The 21,238-nt window shown below is 38.5% G+C and overlaps 1 pseudogene; it reads left to right on the top strand.

The window, feature by feature from the left end:
- Positions 1–6,812: 6,812 nt before the first annotated feature.
- LOC101425932 (BAG family molecular chaperone regulator 1 pseudogene) lies at positions 6,813–7,782 on the top strand (annotated as a pseudogene).
- Positions 7,783–21,238: the final 13,456 nt, after the last annotated feature.

The raw sequence follows: 21,238 nt of genomic DNA, 5'->3' as shown, positions 1-21,238 counted from the left end.
CATAGGAAATTTGTCAGAGGGAGATAATGGAGACGTTTTGGCCCTGGTCATGATTTGATTTTTACCCTGAGTTATTCTGAACACTATTAGAGGTTTTTTGAGAGGAGGAGGATCTGACAAAACAAGTGATATGATCTGATTCAGTTTCTGTGGGACCTCTATTTACAGTTATACAATTCAGGGTTCCCTTTTAAAAAAATAATATTTAAATATCTTACTTTTGAAAATACCACACAAGTTTATGTAAAAACCTTGCTCAGAATTCTCCTAGGAAGAGCCTGTGCAGGGAAGGAACCCAGAAGTTCAGCTTCATTAGTTTCATAATAAATCTTCTCTGGATATTATTTATTTTTATAGGCTCACTCTCGCTTGCTGTTTTAAGAATGGTTTGTAGAGAGGGCAAAGCTAGAGGCAGAGAATCCTTTTAGGCTATTGCAATAATCTAGGCAAGAAATAATTTTGGTTCAAGCCAGAAAAGGATGGTGGCATTGGATGTGGTAAGTTGTTGGGTGCTGAATATATATGAATGATAGAGTAGATAGTGTTTCCTGATGGATACATATAGGGAATAAAGGCATAGAGCTAGAAAATGGAGTTTTTTAATTAGCAAGACAATTTGAAAAAATAAACTAGGTAAAGTGATAGGACAGCCAGGCAGTACTACATTTTCCTAGACAATATAATTGTGAGGGTTTTTTTCCCCAATAATCTTCAGCTTCTCTTTGTGCATGTTCAGAGTTGGCAGAGAGGATAATTTAACCAGATTTGGTGATTTTTTATTCTAAATTTATATGAAGGAGGGAGGGAGAGGCAAGGAAGTTGAGAGTTTATACAAAGTAGTGCTTTTAATGAAAAGCCATGAGACATAAGCTGGTAAATGACGGCAGTAAATTCTGGGGGTATTGATGGGAAGATACAGTGAAAAGGTAGAGAGTCCAATAGCACAGCATTTCTATATGATTTGCCATATCGATACTTTAGGTTATTTTCACCCATGATATTGTCTGAAGCTGGTATAGCCTGGAGGATTTGATGCACAGGAATTCCATACAAGTGGTAGTCAGGTTAGAGGACACTGGATCAGCCCCTGACATTCGTTGGCTCACCCATTCAGTATATTGGTTGAGCACTTACTATGTTCCAGAAGTCTTATTATGCCTTTAGTATATAATACTCTTGCCCTTGAGAAATTCCCAGGTCAATAGAAGAGACAGATCCTTTAACTCTTAATTCCAATTTAATGGAAAAGCTGCTGTATAAGTATGTATGAAGTGCTCTGGGAGTCCGAAGGGGTTTGGGCCTAAGACCTCCAAGAGATCAGGGATGCTCCCCTAAGGGGAGGGAGTATTTGAACTCAATCTTAAAGGAGTAGTTGGGGTTTTCCAGGCATTGAAAGTTGTCGGCCAGCATTCCCTAGGTGAGCACATTGTGCTCAAAGGCAGGGGAGATGAAAAGCATGACACTGGAGGATAGTGATGGAGTTGCTTGGTGTGAATGGAGTAGATAGATGAGTGCAAGGAAAAGGGTCCAGAGATGAGGTGAGAAAGGTACAAAGAGGCTAGAATGCAAAGGGTCTGTAGGGCTCTGGGATGGATTTTATCAAGCAAGTGAAGAATATGATTTTTAAGAAGTCGATTTTTGTACAGTGTGAAAGAAAAGAAGAAAATAAAAACAGGCTCTTGCCTCCCCCAGTTTTTAATTTTAATCTTCCCATCTTCTACATTTAAGACTGAAATCTTGTTTAAAATTGAAACATTGACTATGCTCTGGTTGATTTCCTCTCCAATCCTCCTTTCCTTAGATCAGTAATTGAGAAAGAGGCTCAAATGCTTTCTTTCCTCTATTCCTTGTATTTGGAAACACTGCCGCCCACAGCAGTGGCCTTCACTATCTGGTCAGTATTTGTGTGGGCCTGATGGAAAATATAAATTTCAAGCCTACATAGCAGAAGGTAGCTATTATCAATCTAGAAATTGTTGAGACAAAAGCTGATTGTGACAGCTATTCATCTCTGCTTATTATTCTGTCACTGTTTCTCTGGAACTATAGATTTCTCTTTCTCAAAAGAGAATATCTTTGAAACCTCACCAGTTTTCTAAGAGTCATTTCTGTGATAGCATTTGTTTTAGTCAAGGTTAAAAATCCACTTCTCAGGCCTCAGAAAGTGTTCATTGCACTCTGTGGTAGGTCCTAAGCTACCTCTAGTTTCATAAATATTTTTTCAGTAATTATTTATTTTAAAAATGTATTGTAGTAAAATAAAATGACATAAAAGTTACCAATTAACAATTATTAACTACAATCCACTGGTATTAAATACATTCACAATGCTGTGCAACCATTACAACTATATATTTCCAGAACCTTTTCATTATCTCAGACAGACACTCTGGACCCTTTAAGCAATTACTTCCCATTTCCCCTTCTCTCCAGTCCCTGGTAAACTCTAATCTACTTTCTGTGTCTATGAATTTGCCTGTTCTAGATATATTTACATAAGGGGAATCATATAATATTTATCTTTTTGTAACTGGCTTAGTTTACTTGGCATAATGTTCTCAAGGTTCATTCATATTATAGCACGCATCAGCTCTTCATTCCTTTTTAAGGCTGAATATTATTCCATGGAAAACATGTACCAAATTTCATCTCTTGATGGACACTTCTGCTGTTTCCATCCTTTGGCTATTGTGAATAATGCTGCTGTGAAAATTGGTGTACAAATATCTGTTTGATCCCTATTTTCAGTTCTGTTGGGTATATACCTAGAAGTGGAATTTTAGGTCATATGGTAGGTAACTATGTATAACTCTTTGAGGAACAGTCAAATTATTTCCCACAGGAGCTGTACCATTTTACATTTCCACCAGCAATATACCAATTTCTTCACAGCCTTGCCAACACTTCTTATTTGGATAATAGCCATCCTAGCAGGCATGAAGTGGAATCTTATTGTGGTTTTGATTTGTGGTCACCAAATCGCTAATGATGAAGATCATCTTTTTAAAATATGTTTATTGGTCATTTCTATATCTTCCTTGTAGAAATATCTATTCAAATCTTATACCCATTCATTTTTTTATAATCCTGTTTTTAATTTCATATATTTTGTTAATAATTTCTATCTCATAAGAGTGGAATACGTAAAAACTCTCTAGTATCAACGATCAGATAATAGAAACATCAGGAGCTCGCTGTTTTGCATGATAACTCTGGCTCTGAGCACACTTGATAGTTAGAAAATTTACTTTCACTAAAAGAAATAAAAATGATTCATAAAGTTAAATTCATAAGGGTCATGGATTTGAGGTCCTGCTTTCCCTCTCCCAGCTATATTTACAAAGGTTGTTGACAAAATGTGAACACTTAAATCTAAGAGGAAGTTGAATATGAAACTCTCTTAGGTGCAAAGACAAAATAGCTGGATAATCCCTTGTGAAGGCAAAGGTCTTTTAATGCAGTCCTCTTTATTGAAAAGAATAAAATATTTTTTTTCTTTCTGCAAATTTATATGTGACATGAATACTGTATTTTGTGGTGCATTTAGGTCACATCAGAAATTACTATTTTATTCTGAAAATAAAAACTAAATGAATTTCAACCAGTGATTTGTATAAGAAGAAAACAAAGTGCCCTTTTTTATCACTTTAATGGAGAATACCCCATCAATTTTTCTGCAGAATATATGAAAATAGTTATCACTTACATCCTTCTGAAAGCAGACGAGTGAAAGTAAGATTTGATAACTCAACTTTATGTCACCCAATCTGCCTTGGCTGGACAGAGGGAAGGAGCATTTTATAGGATATTCCAGGGCTGCTACCTACTGGAGTCACTCTGGAGAAAGCTTTCTGACCTGTAATATTTTTTGAAATTTATTGCTACTTAAGCTTGTCTGGACAATTTTTGGCTTTTAGAAGAGTAAATAATTTATTTGCCGATTATAGCAAGGTCATCTTAAATACTTCATCAGGAGAAAAGCAGATGTGACTGCATCATGCTTTCTGACCAGACAGCATATTTCCCTTACTTAAGGCAGAGGGCTCTTCCAGAGAAAGGTTGGAAAAATGTAGGAGATTAGCATAAGTGATGCAATATGAGTTGAGCAGACCAGGTTATGTCATTAAACAGATGAGATCAGTGACTCTGCTAAGGAAGAGAGCTTTTTTCCTGATGGTAGCATCAACTTGAAATTGTCTGCTGGGGAGAAATTAGACTTGGGCTGATTCAAAACTTAGCCTTCCCCATCGCGTTGCATAGAAAAAATGTATAACATGTATGGTGAAGAACAAAGTCTGGAAAGGGAACAAAGGAAAATTCACAGTAAACTGGTGGAAGTTTCCTTCTGATAGGCAGAAAGCAAACTGAAGTTTAGAATCAACCTTTCTGTCAGCCAGCAGGTGAAACAGGAACTGCTTTGGAGATTTTGAGTCCTAATGGAGTTTTAGCCTCTTTAAAATGAAAAATGGAAAGCACTACTTGGGGAGGCAGTCAGTCTTTAACAGCCAACCACCCTACCCCCCCAACCCCACAAGCAATTATAAGCTGGCTTCAGCAAATATTGGTGATACTAGGCTTTATTTCTTTTGAAGGTAACTACATCTTCTGACATATCTTAAATCATGAGAAGGGTTTATGTCCTATCACTTTTCCTACATCTCAGCAGTTCCCTAATGCTAGGCTCTCGGCACAAAACACTTAAAGATCAGTAAATGCTTGATTTATTTTTGGTAACAAGGTATGTACTATTCTCTTTGTTCATAGACAAATTTAATGTTTTTCATTTTGTTTTTTTCTTTTTTTACTTTTATGAAAACAATATGCTAAGTTATAGTTTTCATTGTGTTGTTAGCAACCCTTTCTTACCCTGTACTTAACAAATCATCACATATCTGCAGGAGTAAAAACTGAAACTAAAAAAGTCATAGTATTTATATCTAACTTCGTGACTGGAAAACTGTCCATCCATTGATAGTAAATTGAGCTTTAGTTTCAATTTAAACTAAAATCAGTAGAGTTTGACCTTGGGTTAGAGAGAGAAATAATTACTTTTACATTTTATCAAGAAATACCAAGAATCAGCTAATACTGTTTGAAGCTATACTATGGAACTTAACCATATACGATTAAAGTCATATTGATTTTAATTCCTTTACTCAACAAGAATTTTTTGAGTCTCTACTATGTGCTTAGTACTCTGTTAAGCACTGAAACATTTTTAAAGTATGCATTATAATAACTTTAAGAAACTTATAGGAGGGAGCTCCAAGATGGCAGAGTAGGGAGTATCAAAATGCACTCCTCCTCCAGACAGAGCAGGAAGACAAATAGGCTTGCCAGTCATTGGGGAAGTGACAGCGGCAGGTTGATCAGAATGTGACACTGGTGAGAAGGGACCTAGCTGGATGCTGGTGGCCTAAGAGGGAGGCTTGCTTTTTTTTCTTTTTTCCTTTCTTTTCTCCTTTCTTTTCTCCTTTACTTCCCCCCCCCCCACCTTCCTCTTTTTCTTCTTTTTTTTCCCCCTTTTTTCTCCCCTTTTTCTTTTATTTTTTCTAAAATATGGGCCATTCTTAAGACTTAGTATAAGTGGAACCAAGCGTCAGAGAAGAGCCTTAAAACAAAGCCAAACAAAAAACAAATCTCTAGGGAAGAAAGAGAAACTGACCAACAGAGTAAACCCATCAAGATAAACAGATGTCTAGACATCAGCAAAAAATTACAAGTCATACTAAGAAACAGGAAAATATGACCCACCCAAAGGAACAAACTTAAAAGTTCAAGAGATGCAGGAATTGGAACAACTAATCAAAGATGTCCACAAAAATCTCCTAAATCAATTCAAGGAGATGAAAGAAGAGATAAAGGATATTAAGAAGACACTGGGTAAGCATACAGAAGAAATTATAAACATACATAAAAATAACAGATTTTATGTTTAATGAAGGCACAATGGAAGAAATAGAAAATGCACCAGATTCACACAACAGTAGATTTGGCAGGCAGAGGAACAAATCAGTGAATTAGAAGACAAAACATCCAAAATTGCACAGACAGAAGAGATAGGGAAAAAAATGATCAGAGACTCAGGGAAATTGAATGACATCATGAAACACACAAATATATACATTATTGGTATTACAGCAGGAAAAGAGAAGGGAAAAGGGGCAGAAGGAGTGTTTGAGGAAATAATGGTCTAAAATTTCCCAACTCTTATGAGAGACATGGATGTACATGTCCAGGAAGTACAGTGTACACCAAACAGAATAAATTCTAACAGATCTACTCTGAGATACATACTAATCAGGCTGTCAAATGCCAAAGGTAAAGAGAGAACGCTGAAAGCAGCAAGAGAAAAGAGATGCATTACAAGGGATGCTCAATAAGATTAAGTGCTGATTTCTCATCTGAAACCATCGAGGCAAGAAGGAAGTGGTATGATATAGTTAAGGAGCTAAAAGAGAAAAACTACCAACCAGTAATTCTTTATCTAGAAAAACTGTCCTTCAAAAATGAGGGAAAGATTAAAATATTCACAGGTAAATAGAAACTGAGAGAATTTTGTCAAAAATAGTTCCTTCAAGAAATATTAAAGGAAGTGCTGCAGGTTGACAGGAAAAGACAGGAGAGAGAGTTCTGGAGAAGAATGTAGAAAGGAAGATTCTTTGTAAGGGCAAAAAGAGATGTGATATATATATACGCCTAAAAAAGCTAAAATGTTTGACCTAAGTACTGCTTTTACGTATTAACATTGAATGTTAATGTATTAAACTCCCTAATTAAAAGACAGAGATTGGGAGAATGGATTAAAAATTATGATCCATCTATATGCAGTCTACAAGAAACTTACCTTAGGTGTGGTCAGCCGGGGCGGGACCAGGGAGCCGCCCGGGGGCAGTGAGCTCCGCCGCTCTCAGCTCTCGCCGCTGGGCGCTCAGCAAGCGCAGGCCTGGCTGGGCGCGGTGGCGCGTGAAAACCACGGGGTTCCCGGAGGGTCGCCCTTCGGTGGAGCCGGGAGTCTCGGCAGCAGGAAGCCCCAGCCGGAGCCAGCCAGCAGGCATGACCGACCCACCAGGAGCACCGCCGCCGGCGCTGGCAGGCCGCGGGCGAGGAAGAAAGTACGTCCCCGCTCCTCGAGGAGCGAGGAGATGGCGCGGAGCCCGGATAGTGCTGCGGCTGGGCTCAGCTTGTCAGTCACTCACAGCAGTGAGAAGCGCGACCTTCGTGTTACCCCGCAGCAGGGCTGCAGTGAACCAGTTGTCCAAGACCTGGCCCAGGTTGTTGAAGAGGCCACAGGGGTTCCACTGCTTTTTCAGAAACTGATATTTAAGGGAAAATCTCTGAAGAAAATGGAGCAGCCCTTTGAGCAGTTGGAATACAAAATGGTTGCCGGGTCATGTTGATTGGGAAAAAGAACAGTGCAGGGGAAGAGGTTGAATTAAAGAAGTTGAAAAATTTGGAGAAGTCTCTGGAGAGGATAGCTGACCAACTGGAAGGGCTGAACAAAGACCTTGCTGGAATCTAGCAGGGTTTTCTGGCCAAGGATTTGCAAACTGAAGCGCTCAGCAAACTTGACAGGAGAGTAGAGGCAACAGTCGAGCAGTTTTGAAGATCTTGGAGGAGATTGACACACTGATTCTGCCAGAAAATTTCAAAGACCGTAGACTGAAAAGGAAAGGTTTGGTGGAAAAGGTTCAGGCGTTCCTAGCTGAGTGTGGCACAGTGGAGCAGAACATCTGTCAGAAGACGGACTGGCTACATTCTACAAACTTGGCCCTGGCCTAGTGAGGTGAGGAAGTGGGGAGAGGCTGTGCTGCCCTGAGGAATAGCAACACCAGCTCTGTCCTCTCTGGAACAGAAGTTACCTGATTTCTCCAGGGCTGCTGGAGACAAAGGCCAATTGCCAATTTCCCTAATCCTACAGCTGTTCTCAGTGAAAAAGTATTGTCTTTGCAAACTTAAGTAGAGCTTCTGTTTTCTCTCATTCTGTCTCTGTGTGGCTGTGCTGTCCAGCCATCCACCTTGTCTGGAAAGGGCTTCCTCTGACCAGGTTTTCCCAGCCCTTTTGACTTTGGGTGCTTTCTTTGGGCTAGTTAGAGCTCTTGTCCTGGGTTATTCCAGGTTTATAGGTTACCCTGGTCTTCAAATACATCAAGGCTTTTTTTGCCCTTGTGATCCTATAGCCCATAGATGTAAGACCAGAACCACTAAGAGGTTGTATTGAGTCAGGAATGTTGGGAGTGGCTCAGAACAGGTCTTCAGTCCATACGTAGTTCAGGTATCCCAGTCAGCTGGCTGGGTTGTTGGTTCACTGACCCTGTCTCACCCTCCACTCACCCCCCCCCCCCCCCCAGCCACAGGCCATGAGATCTCAGAGTGCCATTCCTGGGGTGGGGCCTGTGGTTGATGCATGGCATTCCTTTTGGACTCCCAACCATATCCCCAGAAGGCTACAACCCAGACTGATTCTCTACTTGAAACCAGGCCAAAACCAGGGCTTGGGATGGGCAGAGAGGGCAGCTGGAAGGTAGTGAAGCCAGCTACATATTTCACAGGAGTGACCTGTGCTTCCTTTAGGGATATTTCTGTTAATTGTACCCTTCTGAGATCTGTATTTCCTTAAAAGCTATTCCTGTCCTGTTTTGTGACCCTCCCCCCGTTGTTATTAAAAAATGGTTTTAAGTATCCATTAAAAAAAAAAAAAGAAACTTACCTTAGATCCAAGGACACAAATAGGTTGTAAGTGAAAGGTTGGAATATGATTTTCCATGCAAACAATAACCAAAAACAAGCTGGGGTAGCTATAGAAATATCAGACAAAATAGACTTTAAATGCAAAACTTTTGTAAGAGATAAAGAAGGAAACTATATATCAATAAAAGGGGCAATCTACCAAGAAGAAAGAACAATCATAAATATTTATGCACTTCACCAGGATGCCTCAAAGTATATGGCAAAACTGAGAGGAGAAACAGATGTCTCTACAATCATAGTGGGACACCTCAATACACTACTCTCAGCAATAGAGAGAACTTCAAGTCAGAGGATCAATAAAGAAACAGAGATTCAGAGATCTTGAATAATATGTTGAAGGAAATAGACCTAACAGACATATACAGAACATTGCACTCCAAAACAAAATGATATACATTCTTCTTGAGCAATCATGTATTGTTCTCCAGGATAAAGTACATTTTAGGTTATAGAAAAGTTTCAATGAATTTAGAAAGTTTGCAATTATACAAAGCACTTTTTCTAACCACAATGGAATGAAACTGGAAATCAGTAATAGGTGAGAACTAAAAATTCACAAATATATGCAAGTTAAACACACACTTAATCATTGGGACAAGGAAGAATTTGCAAAAGAAATCAGTAAATATTTCAAGGCAAAGAAAATGAGAACAGAACTTATCAAAAGTTATGGAATGAAGAGAAGCCTGAGAAGGAAATGTATAGTCCAAAATGCCTACATTAAAAAAGAAGAAAGGGCTAAAAATGAAAGACATCACTGCACATCTGAAGGGACTACAAAAAGAACAGCAAACTAATCCCAAACCAAGGAGGAGGAGAAAAAACGACAAAGATTAGAGCAGAATTAAATGAAATTGAGATTTTAAAAAAAAAAAAAAACCAAACCAGAAAATTCACAAACTCCAACTCTGGCTCTTTGAGAAGATTAATAATATTGACAAACACTTAGCTAGACCAACAAAGAAAAAGAGAGGAGATGAAAATAAATAAAAAAATAAGAGAGGGGACATTACCCACAGAAATAAAAATGATCATAAGAGGATACTATGAATAATTATATACCAACAAGTTGGGCAACTTAGGTAAAATTGATGACTTTCTCGAACACACAACCTATACTGTCAAAAGAAAAAACAGGAGACCTCAAAGACCAATCACAAGTAAAGAGATTGAATCAGTCATTAAAAACCTCCCAACAAAGAAAGCTCAGGATAGCTTCACAGATGAATTCTACCAATAATTCTAAAAAACAACAACAACAACAAAACTAATACCACTCCTGCTGAAGATCTTCCAAAAAATTGAAGAGGAGGGAGCATTGCCTAACTCATTCTTTGAAATCAATATCACCTTAACACCAAAGCCACATGAACATGCTACAAGAAAAGAAATTTACAGACCAATCTCTAATGAACTTAAATGGTAAAATCCTTAATAAAATACTTGCAAATCAAATCCAACAACACATTAAACAACTATACACCATGATCAAGTGGGTTTTATCCCAGGTATGCAAGGATTCATACGCTTCACCGTAAGGAAACCAATTAATGTAATACACAACATTAACAGAAGGAAAGAGGAAAATTACATCATCTCTTACTTAAGCAAAAAGGCATTTAACAAAATTCAGCATCCTTTCTTGGTAAAATCACATCAAGAGATAGGAATAGAAACTTCTTCAACATGATAAAGGGCATATATGACAAGCCCTAAGCTAACATCATACTCAATGGTGAAAGATGGTGAAAGGCTAACAGCCTCCCTCTAAGATAAAAACAAGACAAGCATGCCCACTGTCACCACTCTTATTCACCATTGTGTTAGAAGTTCTTGCTAGAGCAGTTCAGCAAGAAAAAGAAGTAAAAAGTCATCAATATTGGAAAGAAAGAAGTAAAACTTTTGCCATTTTCAGATGACATGATCCTATACAAAGCCCTGAATAATCAACAGCAAAGCTATTAGAGCTAATAAATGAGCTCAGCAAAGTCATGGAGTATAAAATCAGTAGTGTTTCTATATACTAGGAATGAGCAATCTGGGGAGGGTATTAGCAATTATAAAAGTCCAAAGTCTAGAAATAAATTTAACCAAGAATGCAAAGGACTTGTATTCAGGGAAGTACATAACATTGCTAAAAGAAACCAAAGAAGACCTGAATAATGGAATTTATTAAATGTTGTTAACTTCCATGTTCATGGATCGGAAGACTAAATATCATTAAGATGTCATTTCTACCTAAATTGATTTACAGATTCAACACAATCTCAATAAAAAGTCCAACAGCACATTTTGCAGGAATGGAAAAGCAAATTATCAAATTTATTTGGCAGGGGATGGGGTCCTGAATAGCCAGAAACATCTTGAAAAAGATGAAGTGGAAGGACTCACACTTCCTGACTTTAAAGCATATTACAAAGCTACAGTTGTCAAAACTGCATGGTATCAGTGTAAAGACAGACATTGACTAAAGGGGAACCTAACTGAAAGTTCAGAAATAGAGCCACACATTTATGGCCAACTGATACTTGAAAAGGCTGCTAAATCCACTCAACAAAGACAGAATAGTCTCTTCAACAAATGGTGGAAGGAGAACTGGATATCTATATCCAAAAGAATGAAAGAGGATCCTATCTCACTCCCAAGTAACTCAAGATGAATCAAAGACCTAAATATGATTGAGACAGGATGATAAAACTTAGAAGATAATATAGGGAAGCAGCTCCAAGATCTAGTAGTAAGTAATCGTTTTCATAAACTTTACACCCAAAGTGCAAGCATCAAAAGAAGAAATATGTAAATGGAACTGCCTCAAAACTAATAACTTTTTGTTTCAAAGAATATGTCAAGAAAGTGAAAAGGCAGCTTACTCAATGGGAGAAAATATTCAGAAACCACATATCCAATAAGGGTCTAATAGTCAGCATATAAAAAGAAATCCTACAACCCAGTAATAAAAAAACAACCCAATTGAAAATGGGTAATAGTCTTGAACGGACTTTTCCAAAGAGGAAATACAAATGGAAAGAAGCACATGAAAAAATGCTCAATATGACTAGCTATTAGGGAAATGCAAATCAAAGTTACAGTAAGCTATCATTTTATACTTCTTGACTGGCTGCTATAAAAGAAACAGAAAACTACAAGTGTTGGAGAGGATGTGGAGAAATAGGAACTCTTGTTCACTGGTAGTGGGAATGTAGAATGATACAATAACTGTGGAGGATACTTTGGTGGATCCTCAGGAAGCTAATCAGAGAATTGTCATAGGATCTAGCAATTCTGCTACTAGGTGTATACCCAGAAGAACTGAAAGCAGGAACACAAACAGACATATGCACACCAATGTTCATGGAGGCATTCTTCACAATTTCCAAAAGATGGAAGCAACCCAAGTGTCCATAAACAGAAGAATGGATAAACAAAATGTGCTAAATACATACAATGGAGTATTATTCAGCTGTAAGAAGGAATGAAGTACTAACATATACAATAACATGGATGAACCTCAAGGACCTTACATTGAGTGAAATAAGCCAAACATAAAAGGACAAATATTGTATGGTCTCAGTGATGTGGACTAAGTATAATGAGCAGGCTCATGAAATTAGAATCTGGAAGATAGGTTACCAGGAGATAGAAAGGGATAGGGAGTAGAGAATGGTGAGTCATTGCTCTATCTGTGCAGAATTTATAATTAGGTTGATTGTATTGGTTTGGAAATGGATAGAGGTGATGGTGGTGCAGTGATGTGAGTGTACTTGACAGTGCTGAAGTATGTCTGTGACATTGGTTGAAAGAGGATGTTTTGGGTCATACATATTGCTAGAAGGAAGGCTAGAGGATAATGCAGGGGACTGTATAACCCAGTGAACTCTGATTTGGCTGAGGACTGTGGTTAATAATACAAATACAAGAAAGTTCTTTTAGGAGTTATAACAAAGTTACATCAATAGTACAGGGTGTTGATAGTGGGGTGGTATAAGGGGGAAAATGCTCCTAAAGCATACCTTATGGGATATAAACATATTCTTGTTGCCATATGTATGGTTTCTGGATATATAGAGGCCCACACAGTAGCTAACTAAATATTAAACTTCCATCCAGAAGTCCTGCTACTTTCTATTTTTTCAAATAAGTTGGTAAAAATCTCTGGTATATATAAGCCTTGCTAATTAAAACAACAACAACAACAATAAAAAAACAAAATAGCCAATACAACAAGATTTTTATTTTAATGCTTGCACTTATGAACCTTATTCCCGTAATAATGAAACTAACCCTAATTATTATTAATGCCTAAAAGTTACTTCCTTAGAACCTCCTTGTCACTCAAATGTGGTCTCACTGTAAGCCAACTCTGCAAATAAACTCACTACCTCCCACCCAATGTGGGACATGACTCCCAGGGATGAACAACCCTGGTGTTGTTGGATTATTACCAAGCATTATTCAGCAATGCATTGGAAAAAGACCATGAACAAAAGGGGGAAATAGTAAATAAAAAGGAGTTTTTATGACTAAGCAATTTCAAAATGAATTGGGATGTGATTCTGGGGGTTACACTTAAGCATGTCTCAGGCATATTTCACAAACTGCCACAGTAAACAAAGCCTCACCTAAGAGTTCTAGGGACATCCAGATACCACAGGCAAGACACATGGCCACATGAAATCAGCACCCCCTCAGTGGCCCTGATTTGGGATTATATGGAAGAATATTTCCCCAGGATAATATAGTTATACTGATTTGTAATTTCTTTAATCATGATTCTTCTACCTCTTTTATGTTAATCTATACTTTTCAATGTACCTGTTAAATGTAATTCTTAGAGACTTGAATCTCTGGCTTGTTAATATGCCAATTGACACCTGAACCCCAGCAAAGTTGTGGCTAACTCCTACTCTCCAGTTCTTAAGGCTCGCCCTATACAACTAACAAAATGATGATGATGGAAAAGTTCCATTCCAAAAAAATGAATATCTTCAACTGCAATAAAAAAATTCCTTTCCTCTGCCCTGTAATATTCTATCTAAGTCACCTCTCAGCCTGAAGCAGTCAGAACAGACATGATCCCAAGTTCCTCAAGACTGAGGAATGAACAAAAATAAGGGGAAGAGTAACCATGGATCAAAGCAGATTTGTTATTGTAGTTCATTATCTTGTGTTAACAGAGTAACGTGTAACCCTGATATAAAAAATAAAATTAAAAAGACTTTAAAGCGGTTAAATGACATGTTACAGATTACGCAGCTGAAAATGACAGACCACCTCTAAATATAAGTAAGCCAGTACTGCTTTTTTTTTTTAAAAGATTTATCTAATTCATTTCTTTATTCTGCCCTGCTTCCCCCCATTGCTTTGCTCTCACTGTCTGTTCTCTGTGTCTGTTCATCATATGCTCTCTGTGTCTACTTGTCTTCTTTTTTTTTGGAGGCACCAGCAACTGAACCTGGGACCACCTATGTGGGAGGGAGGCACCCAATCACTTGAGCCACCTCCACCCCCTGCTAGTTGTGTCTCTCATTGTATGTCCTCATTGTATCACCTCGTTGCATCATCTTGTGTCATCTTTTTGCATCATCCTGTTGCACCAGTTCATTGAACCAGCCTGTCACATCAGATTACTGTCTTGCTCATCTTCTTTCGGAGGTGCTGGGAACTGAACCTGAGACCTCCCATGTGGTAGGTGAGTGCCCAACTGCTTGAGCCACATCGGCTTCCCCTACTTCTTCTCTTTTGTCAAAGTAAAATGATCTTTTACAATAACTGATATTTAGTCTGCAAACATTATTTGGTTAATCTTTACAAAGACCTTGGCTAAAGTTAAGTCATACAGAGAACAATAAACAGGGGTGGTATATAAAAAAGAAACTTAGAGTTTATTGGAGAGTTATAAGACATGAGCATAGTTAATTTTGAGACAAATTAGAAAGTGATGTGTTAGAAGGAATTCTAGGTAAGTTGAGAGAGAATATTTGCAGTCAGGGAAAATTTTGTAGGAGAAGTAATTTAGAGGTGGATTGATTAATGGATAAAAGGAAAATCATTGCAGATAAAGGGATGAGCATGAGCAGATGCTAGTGTGGGAAATCACAGGTTGTGTTCATTGCTAGTGGTGGAAGGTAAAACAGATTTTATGTATGCGCCGTATTCATGCAGAGTTTCTTCAGCTGTCAGCAAAAGCTTTTTATTATTGTGATTTAGAAGTAGGACATAAGGTGGTGATCATATACCAAATTAAATTCTCATTAAGATATTAATTAGTGTAATTAGATCCCCTCCTGTGGAGGTTTGGTTTAGCAAAGGACTTTGGGTATGTACAGTGGGGGAGGAAGAGATATTGCAAATGAGGGAAGATGGGACACCACCTGAGGAATAGGTAAGAGAAGCATGAAGCTCTGAATGGAAGCATTTCCCCATGTACAAACAATGTCTTGCTTATTTTTACTTTCTGCATTGTGATATCTGGAAAACCATGTGCAATTCAAATGGAAATTTAGTTCTTTAGTACTGTCACTTTGTACTGATGCATTATCATGTTATCTTAGGGAACCTTTTTTTTTTTTAATGGGATTTCTATTTATCTGTTTAGCTTGGTTACTCTAAACTCTATTGACACTTCCAGGCTTAAGAAAGTCCTGTGGAATCAAGACTTTCAATCCCCTCCTGTTGAATCAAGAAATAAATTTTGCTGGGGAAGTTAAGAACTCAGGCTGATTCTAATACTTGATCATCTTTTCTTAAAAAAAACAATATTCCCTTCACATCTCTTTTGAAATTAGGATAGGGATGGTTTGCCTCTCATCAGTTGGCTCTTGGGTAAGTAAGCTGGCCAAATCAGAGACAACTCACTACAGAATTCCTCAGGATTTTTATTGCCTATGCACTTTGTAGAAAAGCCTCTTTGACATTAACATTTGTGTAACAAGAACCACCACCAGCAACAGTAACTAATTCAATTTGTGCAATAGATTGGAATAAATAAATCAAAGCTATGAGGATGTGTATTCCCACTAGAAAGGCAAAAATGGCCACTAATAAAAAATCCTTAAAGAAAGGTTAGTGATGTAATAAGTGAGTAATACCTAGGTAATATCTAATTAGCTAAATGTGTTTTGAAGCCAAAGGGAAATCTTGACTGCCTAAGATGAGGAAATGGAATTAAATACTTCACTAACCAAATCTTATAGAAGAACTTCAAAGAAAAATGTTTGTGTAATATCAACATAATACAGGGCATTAAACAGCAATAAGCTTACTTTATTCTTTTTGCTGATCAAAAAATATCCTAAATTTAGTGACTGAAGTTGACAGATTATTTGTCCTTCTGGGCCTATCTTGAGTTAGGAAATCTGATTTTTAACTTTCCTTCTTATTTCTGTGAGTTTTCTTCTCATACATATCTCCTTCAGTTCCTTGTTCTTTCCTCACCTAATATCCAAACTCATTTTCATAGGTCTGTACTATCACAGAAGAGGTTTGGTAAGTGAAACTATTTAATTTATTATGTGACTCTAATGTGACTGACTATTCTTAGGTTATTTGTGTTCATATATATAATAATATCTTTCTAAATACAAAGATTTGAATTGTTCCTGTTTGGAACTTCAAATATTAATGAAGTAAGCTATTTATCTAAAGGTACTCTTTACCCTTTTAAATCATCCACATGGATAGAGTCTTGCTCATTTAATAGATGAGACCAATCCTTCTAATGTGTAGCAATAATTTTGAGGATGACTGGTGAGCATAGATAATATATCAATCAAGTAAAGGTTTCTTCAACATCCATCTACAATGCAAATTTTGCATTTCTTCTAGGAAAAAGGCACTATCTGTCCTAAACCTTATTCCCTTGAGGATTCCATCAGTAAAAGCTTTCATTAGGAAAACACAAATCAGAGTACTTTCAATCCCCAAAATTGTATCATCTCATTTAATTTAAATGTTCCAATGGCAAAAAATCTGCTGCTTGGAGCAATTTCTGAGCTGCATTGGCAATGTGTGAGGGCAATCACACCTCTGCAATCTCAATAGTTACAGTTGCCTCTGCAGAGGTAACAAGAACATCATCCATGCTGGTGCTGACCCAATGCTCTGGCCCCAGCACTGGTTGTGCTTTCCCCTATTATTCAATTCAGAGATCTTGTGTCATTGTCCATTTCAGCTCTTGATATCAAAGCTTAATTATTTGTTTTTCAAAAATGCTAATTATTCCATTTACAAATATCTTCAATACATTATGTCCAATTCTTCGTAAAACTCAAATCACCTCACTTTAGGCACATTACTTGATGAGTTTCTAAAGAAGCATAGGGTAAAAAAAAATCACTTATCAATCAATCCACCTTCCTTAATTTTACTGAAGAAGAATTTCTTCAGGATATTGGCACATTTGTAGTACTCACTCTTGCGGGAGGGAAGGGGGGATTGTACTCTTTGCAATGGGTAAAGACTCTCTGCAAGTCTGCCATGAACAATTTCTTAGATGTGCAGTACCTATTCTTTTTTTTTTTTAAGATTTATTTATTTATTTCTGTTTCCTGCACCACCCCCCCCCGCCCCACCAGTTGTCTGTTCTCTGTGTCCATTTGCTGCGTCTTGTTTCTTTGTCCACTTCTGTTGTTGTCAGTGGCACGGGAATCTGTGTCTCTTTTCTTGTTGTGTCATCTTGCTGCGTCAGCTCTCTGTGTGTGCGGCACCATTCCTAGGCAGGCTGCACCATTTGTCGCGCTGGGGGGCTCTCCCTACGGGGTGCACTTCTTGTGCATGGGGCTCCCCCATGCGGGGGACACCCCTGTGTGGCACGGCACTCCTTGTGAGCATCAGCACTGTGCATGTGCCAGCTCCACATGGGTCAAGGAGGCCCGGGGTTTGACCCGGACTTCCCATGTGGTAGATGGATGCCCAACCACTGGGCCAAGTCTGCTTCCCTATATTTCCTATTTTTGAGGTCCTCACTCATGATTCTCAGGTCCATGGGGAACCTTATAACTTCATAATATCCTGTAGCTTCTCTTCTCTTCACAGGTTCCATGAAGGGCCAAGCACTTTGATGGCTCTTCACATTCTGGAGGATGCCCTTGAGCATGCTGTAAAGCTGGTCAGGATCTTTGGGCTTTTTAAATGTGTAGAACACTTACTTTTATAAGGGATCAAAGAAAAGTAAAAGAGGAAGGGAATGAAGTAGATGATTGATGCCTGTAATTGCATCCTGGCCAGCAATAAAAGCAAGGTGATGGAAGAGTTATGAATAGGGACTCTGGCATTAGATATGAGTTCTCATTGATACTGTATGACTCAATAAGTAAGACTACTATGAGGACTAAGTTATGTAATACACATCAGCCAGTAGAATATATGGCACATAATAAATACTTAATAAATAGTATTTTATTATAATGTCCCTCTACATTTTAAAATTGTTTTTAATGCAGTGTTTCTTAACATGTTTTGAAAAAGAATCCCCTTGTACAATCTAAAGAAAGATCTGGACACTTGTCTCCCCAAAATGGCCATAAACCCTAACTTTGACACTTTTCAAAGATTTCAAGGACTTTCTTAACTATACCAAAAGACTTCCTAGAGATATCTGTGAACCTAGCAAAGCACCCTATATTAGTCAGCCAAAGCAGTGCTGATGCAAAACACCAGAAATCTGTTGGCTTTTATAAAGAGTATTTATTTGGGGTAGAAGCTTACAGGTACAAGGCCATAAACGGTAAGTTACTTCTCTCACCAAAGTCTGTAGCCATGTGTTGGAGCAAGATGGCTGCTGGTCTCTGTAAGGGTTCAGTCTTCCTTTTCTCTTAAGGCTCTGTGGTCCCAGCTTCTTCCAGTATCAGCTGTAGGCTGGCATAAGGCTTGTCTCTTTTTCCAGGACTTGTCTCTTTCTGGGCTCAGCTGCTCTGCTTGCTCCACAAGGCCAGCTGTAAACAATCAGTCTGATGGCTTGGCTTTCTCCCCAGGACTCCAGGGTCAACATTCAACTCTCTGTGTATTTACTTCCCTTTCTTTAATTAAGCATCCGTTTATATAGCCCACTATAAGGATATAGACCAAGAGATAGAAAGGGACAGGGAGTATTTTATTCTCTAAAACTGGGTACCTTACCTGTGGAGGGTGGGCTTAGGGAGACTGAGAGATGAGCACTGGTAGCCTGAGACAGTTCTTTATGGGTAGAGAGGGAAGCCTGTTTTCCCTGTGTTGATTTTTGTTTTTCATTTTCCATTTTTCTCAATCTTTGTTTCCTTTTTATCCTTTTCCTTATTTTTTCTCCTGAATTTCTCTATTCTTTTCCTTTCATTTTTCCATCTTACATTGCTTTTCTTTCATTCCACCTTCTCTTGTTTGGTTTTTATTTTTCTTCTTCTTCTTATCTTTCCAACCTTTCATTTTATTTTATTTTTCTCATTTAATTTTTATTCCACTTTTTAATAATTAATCCTTTGTATTTTTTATGATTTTCACTCTTATGACTTATTTTTTCTGACTCTTTTAAAATTCTTTCTCTATCTTTTTTATTATTCCTACTATTCTTTTTCTTCTCTTTTCTTTTCTATTGAAAATAATAGAGTAGAAAGAGAAGCTAACCATCTGAATAAGCCCATAAAGATAAACAGATGCTTAGAAACCTACAAAAATTTACAAGTCATAACTAAGAAATAGGAAGACACAGCCCAATCTAAAGGAAAAAAAAAGCTACAAAATAGTAGGAGATGCAGAACATGGAGCAACTAATCAAGGATACCCAAACAAACATCATGAATCAACTTAATGAAGTGAAGGAAGATATAAGGATATTAAGAAGACACTAGAGGATGAATGTACAAACTTGCTGCTGCTTAGATCACTGAAGCTTCTAGGACCCAGTTTCTTTTACTGATTTCAAAACAAAACAAAAATTAAAATTAAAAAGAGTTGTGCCTGAAAAAAAAAAAAAAAGGAAGACACTTGAGGAACATACTGAAGAAGTTGGAAACACATAAAAACATACATACTGAAGAAGTTGGAAAACCAGCAAGATGGCGGCAGAGTAAGGAGCTCCTAGAGTCAGTTCCTGCTACAGGGCAGTTAGTAAAAACCCAGAGTGATCTGCAGCTAGCTGAAGCACCTGTTTAGGGGCCCAGGAGATCAGTAGAGCATCCTGAAACATCCTTGAAGGAATGGAAGGAGGAGATAGCCCATCTGCAGAGAAGATTCATAAGTAGAGCACTCCACTCTATGGAGGCTGGTGCCCAATCTCCACTGGAGGCACAAGTCACCTTGGAAGCTATTCTGTGGCTGGAACTAAAAGCTCCACTTCCCCAAAATAGGGGAGGAAGAGACAGCTGGGCACCAACTTCAGCTACTGATGAGTAAATTCAGCGGGTTAAAGTATAATCCTACAAACAGCTAACGTATGAACCTCTCCAAGTCAGAAAGAGGCCAGTAGCTGCCATCTTAACTCTGCACCTGGCACAAAGGGAAGAAGGGTGGACTGAAAATCACAGTACTGGTGGGGATCAGCTTCTTTCCATCCAGGTCAGATTGCAGCTCTAGCCTAAGCCCCAGCCTGAACTCCAGCAGGGAGGAAGTTGGGGGGACCTGCACCAGCCTCTCTGGGAAATTACCAGCCAAGCTACAGAGGCCAGTGATTATCCTGCTTTGGCAGCGCAAGCTTCCCCAGGAGCTATTCTGTGGCTGGAATTTGAAGCTCCGTTTCCCAAAAACAGGGAAGGAAGAGACAGTTGGTCACTGACTTCAGCTTAAAATATAATCCTAAGAACAGCTAAAGTTTGAACCTGTCCAAGTCAGAAAGAGGCTGGTAGCTGCCATTTTAACTCTGTCCCTAACATGAGGGGAAGCTGGGCTGACTGCAAATCACAGTGATGGGAGAACTGGTTTTATTTCACCCAGATCAGCCTTCAGCCCTAGGCTAGGCTTCAGCCCCACCTCTGGAAGGGAAGAAGTTGGCAGGTCCTGCACCAGCCTATGCAGGTAAATGCAAGTACATTTGGCTGGCACAGACTAAATAATTGGAAGTCTACCAGGACAACTGTGATCATCTTGGTCTTGCACTGCATAGATTGCTGCCCATACCTGCAACTCCATCCTGCCCCAGACAAGGAAGAAAGGGACATGAAGCTTCATCAGTCTTTTTGGACAACTACAGTCCAGGCCTGCACAACTTGGATTATTCCACACAGCTGTGACTCTGTCCCTATGCCTGGCAAAGGAGAAAGTTGGGAGAAGCTTCATCACTCCCTGGATTAATGAGGGCAGCTTGAGCCTCCACACCTTATAGCACCAACTACATCCTTGGCTCCTACTGGATAACCACCAAGGGAGAAAGGGCAGGAAACCCTAAACAAAGGAGAAAGTCTGCACCAGAATAAATATGCTAGTAAACCAAATGCCAAGACACCAACAAAAAATTAAAATCCACACCAAGAAACAGGAAGCTATGGCCCAATTAAAGGAACAAGATAAGCCTCCAGATGAT

The sequence above is a fragment of the Dasypus novemcinctus genome, chromosome 9 (assembly GCF_030445035.2).
Source record: "Dasypus novemcinctus isolate mDasNov1 chromosome 9, mDasNov1.1.hap2, whole genome shotgun sequence".
Taxonomy (NCBI): Eukaryota; Metazoa; Chordata; class Mammalia; order Cingulata; family Dasypodidae; genus Dasypus; species Dasypus novemcinctus.
Note: the sequence above shows the minus strand (reverse complement) of the source record. Positions and strands in the feature narration are given on the sequence as shown.